The sequence below is a fragment of the Neofelis nebulosa genome, chromosome X (genome assembly GCF_028018385.1).
Source record: "Neofelis nebulosa isolate mNeoNeb1 chromosome X, mNeoNeb1.pri, whole genome shotgun sequence".
NCBI lineage: Eukaryota > Metazoa > Chordata > Mammalia > Carnivora > Felidae > Neofelis > Neofelis nebulosa.
In genome coordinates, this window is record NC_080800.1 from 20,000,948 (window position 1) to 20,008,256 (window position 7,309).

Genomic DNA, 7,309 nt, shown 5'->3' on the forward strand with positions numbered 1-7,309 from the left:
GCCTCCTGGCTGAAACTCCGGAGTTCTGTCATAAATGGCAAGTGACTAGTGGCGGGTATTTGGACTTGGACGTGGAAACCCAACTGCCAGTTATAACCCTTTGCTAAGTATGTTCTAAATGCTAGTTTACTGTTGAAATTTTAGAAGCCGATCTATTAGTAAAGTTGAAGACTGCTAGTACTTTGGTGTCTAGACAGGTTTATGATAGTCTTGTCAATCTACTTTCAATACAGTTGGAATCCAACCTTTTTTCAGAGTGAGAAAGCGTGAGTGGGGGAAGGGGGCAAAGGGAGAGAAAATCTTCAGCAGGCTCCATGCTCAGCACAGAGCCCGACGCGGGGCTTGATTCCACGACCCTGGGATAATGACCTGAACTGAAATCAAGAGTCAAGTGCTCAACCCAGCCACCCAGGCTCCCCTGGAATTCTTGATATTTCCTCTTTCCAATTAGAAAATTAGAAATTTTTACTCCTGGAATACAGCTGTATCTTCTTGATTACTAATTTCCATTCCATTAATAGTTTTCTAGCTACGTATTCATTTTAGGTATGTTTACAAGGAAGACAATTTAGATACATTCCAAAAAGCCAGCTATTGTTTCATTCAGCAACTTTTGATCATCTACTCTATATACTTGGCACTTACCAAGTAACCAAAGACAAGTTTCTGCCCTCAAGGAGCTTAGCATTTGATTACTTAGGCAGGTGCTGAAAGTGTAGCCATTTCACAAATAAGTGAAAATACATCCTGACTCAGCACTTTCATGTTAACTGGGTAATGTAAATAGCCTGACAAACGTAGCAATAAATATGCACTCCTCTTCAATGCCTTCTATAAATTATCCCTTCAAAAGCTGACTTCTGAAAGTCCACAGATCCAAAATTATATCCTTAAAGATGATCTCGTGTGACCATTTACAGAAGACAAGAAAAACTGTTCAGAAAGGAGAGTCCCCTTGTCCTACTGGAAAGGATGGGCCCCGGGCCTGACTGGGATGTAGCTACAGGACACCTGTTCCCGGAACATGCAGCTGTTCTCAACTGCCTCCAGGGGACATGGTAATGTCCACAAATGTTTTTGTTACAACTGTGGGAGTGCCACTGGCATCTGGTGGGTAGACGCCAGGAGTACTACTAAACATCCTACAATGCATGGGACAGCCCCCAGAGCAAAGAAGTATGTGGCCTGAGATGTCAATAGTAAGGTGAAGAGACTCTTCTCTAGAGACAGCTGCCAATTGATTAAAGAAAGGAGACCAATGTAGTTTAGTAGCTGCCTGTGCGGCAGAAGAGAACGTGCCCTAACACGTAGGGGCTTATCCAAAATAATAGGTCAAGAGGTGGCTTCAAGTTTCTGGGAAATACACTGGGCAATGTCTTTTCAGACCACTAATACATAGATGACATCTATAATTCCCTGCTTCTGCCTCAAATATGTAATCTTGTGTCGAATATTCCCCAGCTAAGCCTTAGCAGTGTTCGGAACTTTACAATGATTGTGGCAGACTGCTCTTTCAGGGGTCTTAGTCCCCAGAATCTCATACAATCATTCCCCACTCCCATCATTTCTTCTCTGTCCAAGGACATATCTAATGCTACATCCTAAGTTTTCCATCTGTCAGTAGACTTCCAGGTTGTATATTTTATTCTCAAATACATTAACCACTGTTTTATTATTTAATGATATTTTTGTACCCCACCCCCCCCATCTGATATCATGGAATGCATCCTTGTATTTCTTACAAGAACTTTCTGACAACACTATGTCAATGAAAGGTCTTTGAAGAGAGTTGCTACTATATGAATGTGATGAAATGTGTATTTCAGGTAAATAGCTCTACAAAGGTCTCCATGTGAAAGGAGATACACAAATATACATACACACATACATACATAAATCTATAGATACACACATACATACACACTTCTATAATTTGTACCTAGCTCTTAGAAGGAAGAAAATGTTTATCATAACTACTATGTATTTATTCTTCAATAGCAAAGCAACTGTTACCAGTTCCATTATTTAGGTAATGCAATTTTGGCATAATGTTATATACACTTACGTAAAATCCTAAACATATATATTCTTTTAATGTTAATGTACTTTTGAGAGAGCGTGAGCAGGGAAGGGCAGAGAGAGAGGGAGATACAAAATCTGAAGTAGGTTCCATGTGGGGCTCAAACTCACAAACCATGAGATCAACACCTGAGCCAAAGTCGGACGCTTAACCGACTGAGCCACCCAGGTGCCCCTAAAAAAATATTTTTAAAGATCCACCTTCCTGAGGCTTAAGCTTACAATTTTTTTAATTAAAAAAAATCAAGGGGTGCCTGGGTGGTTCAAATTGGTTAAGCATCCAACTCTTGATTTCAGTTCAGGTCATGATCTCACAGCTGGGGAAATCCAGCCCCACAACAGGCTCAACACTAACAGCACAGAGCCTGCTTAGGATTCTCTCTCTCCCTCTCTCTGTGCCCCTCCCCCTACTCGTGCTCACACACTCTCTCTCTCAAATATGAACAAAAAAACTCTTCATTAACAAAATCAAAAGACAAGTCCAAACCCAAATTCACCTAAGCCATGCACTTGTTCAAACAGGAAACATTACCTACATGTGTGCAAGGTACTTTGCTGGCAATGTGGATAAAAAGGTATGAAACAATCCCTTCCCTCAAGGAGCCCAGAGTCTCCCAAATGAAAGCATATAAAAAGAGCATCAAAGTGCAATAAATCCAAAAAATACCTACCAATGGTGAAGGCCCCAAGGGGAGCATGAGAAGCTACAATACAGGGATGAGGGAAGGTTTCCCACAGGCAAGGAGTTCGCATTTCCTACTACTTCACCGAAGGCCATTTCACGTCCAAGTGTACTGTCCTTTTATAAAAAGACAGTACTTGGGACTCTGTCTCAAGAGATGAAGCACTAACTGGTTTTCCTCTATGATAATCCTTCGGGAGATGGCATGTGCTTTACAGGTGATTGGTTAGGGTTAAAGGCGTGTGGCCAAGGTCAGATGAAGGTAAGAAGTGAAACTCATTAACTTCAAGCTATGGCCATTTGTACAGCTCAGTCAGGACATCAGAAACTTGGATCTACGAGTTTTCTATTAAAGGTAGTATGCTGCACTGTAACCCAAAGGCCACCAGGTGGCGCCAGCCACACGGAAATGGCACAGCGACTTGCTGTGTCCTAAGACCCTATCAGGCTAAACTAAAAGAGCAACAACGCTCAAACGGCTTTGTTATTGTTGTTTTGGGGTTTTTTACAACTCTAAAGGTAAAACTTCAAAATTCTGATCAACCTAAGTACAGCTCAAGTACACATCTTTATTTGTATTGAGTGTACTCCTTCCATCAATGACCGTGACCCAATTAGTAAATTTTACACTGTGACCTAGTACACATAAATGTATGCACCATGCACATGTCTAACAAGCTCCACATAATACCACTACTAGGCATGATGTGTTATACAGTCTTCTTATAAATGTATATAAGATGTAGGTATGTATATATGTAATCAGGATGAAATAAACACCTGCTGTATCAATACCTTGTCATGTGTAATTTTCATTTTACTTCCATTAGGGTTTTGTTCATTTGTTTTAGCCATCCTATTCCCTCTACTAAAGATGCACAATTTCTGTGACACAAACCAAAATATCTTACCCTTTTTTTGGTTACTTTAATCCTTTCTCTGAGATACTAATTTCTCAATGCCTCTTCAGAAGGGCTTTTTTTATATCTTAAATAGGCCTTGATTTTTAAGATGATATGCAGTATATTCATTAAAATATTTCACTAACCAAACAGCCGAATCAAGCAAAACAATATAGGCCTAAATCAAGGGACTATGGAATGAAGAAGGTGCCCCTCCTTTTATGGGATGGGAAACAACTTGAAGAGATGAAGCCCTTAGCCCACTCCCAGACCTAGTCAGTGGCAGAGAGCCCTAGGCAAGACCTCCCAGGTATGGACATTCACGCCAACACTACTTCACATCACTGCACACTGCCTTCCAGAAACCCGCCCTTTGGGTGAAAGGACCCCCAAATCCACCTCAGATTGATCCCCTTAGATTAAAAGTTTTATGACACGAGAGTCTCATCTAAAAGCAACATGATGAGTCAAGACCGTTAAATCCATTTTTGAACTTGCTCAATCCTTTTTAATTCCTCTTTCTGGTTACCTATTTTACAGTAATGCATTATTTGTAGCCCAGGAAAGGGGGGGGGGACCATTCACAAGTCGATTCAGAGAGTCAATCACAAATGCAGTGAAAATCTATTCTATAAGGGAACTAAAATCCCAAAACTATTTCACCATCATCTCTCATGGTTAGAGACCTAACTGTATCCTGAGATTACATATATAGCCCCTGTCCCTTTTGCAGCCTCACCTCTCTCTGCAAAATGTGGGTAACAATGCTATTGACCTCCAAAGGTGGCTGTAAGGATTAAATGAGCAAATACATCTGAATGTCATTAGCATATTGCCTGACACATACTAAGACTCCAATACGTTAGTCATACATAAAAGTTCCTTTTTTATGATGATTACATCTTCTCACTGATTATTGTAGCACTTCACCAACATACAAGTTGTCATGGGGTTCTGGAACCAAATAAAGAATCCCTAACTCCTCTCAAATGTTTTTGTTGTAAAGCATAAAACACTGAATTTGAGCTTGAGGCTCTGGCGAGAAACAGAAATTGGTAACAAACTTGTCTTCTCCGTATCAAAATGGAAGCAAATATAAACTACCCTTCACCATCCTCTAACGCACTTCCTTTTGCCTCCCTCTTCTCATGTGTGCAATTTATTAATAGGTATTAATAAGAAAAAAGGACCATGGCCAAGTAAGTTTCACAAAAGCTGATTAAACAAAGTTAAACAGGTGTTCTTACGGACCTACTTTTCGGAGTCTTTTGTAACCTAATATGCTTTAAAAACTACCAGAGGAGGGGTATCCTATGTAGTGTTTCCCAGTGTTACTTGTTAATAAATGTTTATACAAGACTATTTCATTAGCACTAGTATCCAAGGTACCTTCTTTGTCAACTTCCAGGACATCAGTGATTGTTCCCAGCACGAAAATGGCTTTGAGAGGCAGGAGGATGGTGTAGTTAGGATCTAAAGCTCTGGCTGGCTGCTCTTGGAGCCCTCAAGACACCATTTAAAAAATCCAACCAGCCTGTTAAGAGGTCTGGCCAACCTCCACCCGATTCCAGCCACCCCAGCTGAGGTGCCAGATGTTCCGGCCCCAGACACGCCCCCGGCTGCACACAGCTGCCTACAGCTGCCTAGGTGACTGCAGCCAAGGCCACAGGGATAAGAACTCCCCGGGTGGGCCTGGCCATCCCACAGACTCAAATATGCCTTTAGGAAGATAAAGGGTCTTTCTCTCTGTGCAAGCTTATCAAAAAGAAAACTAAAATGTTGAATTCCCTGGGGTGACGGGTGTGGGGTGGGAGGGGAGACTTCCATTCTTCAGCCATCAAGCTCTGGGCTCTGTTCTAAGAGAGGAGAGAAAGCAGATCGTCACAGAGAACTCGGGTAGCAAAGGGAATGTGCAGAGTATTCAGGTTCCACAAGAAATGGATCCACGGCATCACAAGGGCACGCACAACATAGTGCACAGCATATCAGTGTCAATTCTTCTAAAAAACCAGTGTTAAAGACACCATCCTCGAAGACCAACTGAAGAAATGTCTAAGCAAAAAACAAAGAACTTGGTAATAAATGCCTGAAGTAAAATTAGGATGTCTCGGGATGGACAACTCAGTACAAAACCATGTCCAACCCACATTAGGAAATTCCATGCTCAACACGTAATGGTGCTAGGACCAAACACTCACTATCTTTAAAGAGGGACAGAACACTAAATACCTAGAGCCTACTGTATGTCCTTCATACTTTGCTTCATCTCATCTTCTCCAAGTCCTGTATTAAAAATGAAAACCTAAAAAAATTGTTTTAATAAAAATCAAAACCTGTTGTTCTTATCATATGAAAACCTTTAATGGGAGGGAACATGTTCTGAGTTAAGATTCTGATATCCATACCTGAACTAGTAATTTAACTAAAAACACAATAAGCAATTTTTTAAAGTTCAATCTCGGCAAAATTCAAAGACAGCCCGTTAACAAATATCCTTTTTCACCTATCAAAAGGGCAAAGATGTTTAAAAAGAATAAAACTTGGCAAACTTCAGGGAAATCGATGAGTGAATGAAGGTCTCCAACTGTTCTAGAAGGTTATGTGAAATGCATATTCAAAGCCTTCAATGTGTGCACACTATTCTGACCTAGGTATCACTTCTCTGCAATTTTCCTAAGGAAATCATTTAAAGGTTAAATATTTTAGCTATTTAGGATATTTACTGGAACCATGCTTAGAATAGCAAGAAAAGTTCTAGAAAGAATCTCAGTGAATAAGCAAAAAATGTTTAAATGTAGAACATATAATCTGTACGACAGCAGACAGTAGGTCTCTTCATTGAACTGCCCTTAACACATTCACACAACTCCCAGAGTCCCCACCGAGTCACAGGTAAATCTGCAAAATGCTGTACTGAAGGGCCCAGAGAAGCTCAGGATGGTGCAAGTACAGTGTGGGGAAACACCTTGCCAGAGAGGACTCTTTTCTTCCCAAAAGCCTGGTTTTTGTCTCTCCCGGACTCAACCGACCTCCCATCAAGAAAGGAACTTTGTCTTGGCTAGACTCATGAGAATACCTCCATTTGGGTTCCTAGGTGACACTGTGATCCTGGACACAGAAAGCAGTCCCATGTACTGGTCAAGCGTGCCCTGGCGCCACACTGCCTGCCTCTGAATGCCAGCACCACCACTTACTAGCTGTGAGACCATGAGCAGGTCACTTAACCTGTCTGTACTTGAGTGACCTAACCTGAGAGGGTTAGAGAACCTACCTCTAGTAGTGGTAGAAGAAATACATGAGCTAATACACGTCAAGTGCTCAGGACAGTGCCTTAGCACATGGCAAGTGTTCAGCAAGCGTAAGCAGCCATTATTGTCACTGTTCCTGTTTTTGAATCAGATATATCCTGGCCAGCTCCGAGTAGAGTGTGAAAAGCTATCTGGTGAACGAAAGAATGAACACATGGTCCTGTGTGTCCTCATACAGATCATCTCTGAACACCTCCTCTTGGTATGGCTTTAGGCTTAAAGCTTCCCACAAATCCTTCCAAATGCCTTACCTTTTGTTCGCTCCCTTCACCCCGACTTTTCATCTGCCTCCTGCCAACAACCAAAGCTGGGAAGGAGAGGCAGGCAAAACACAGAGG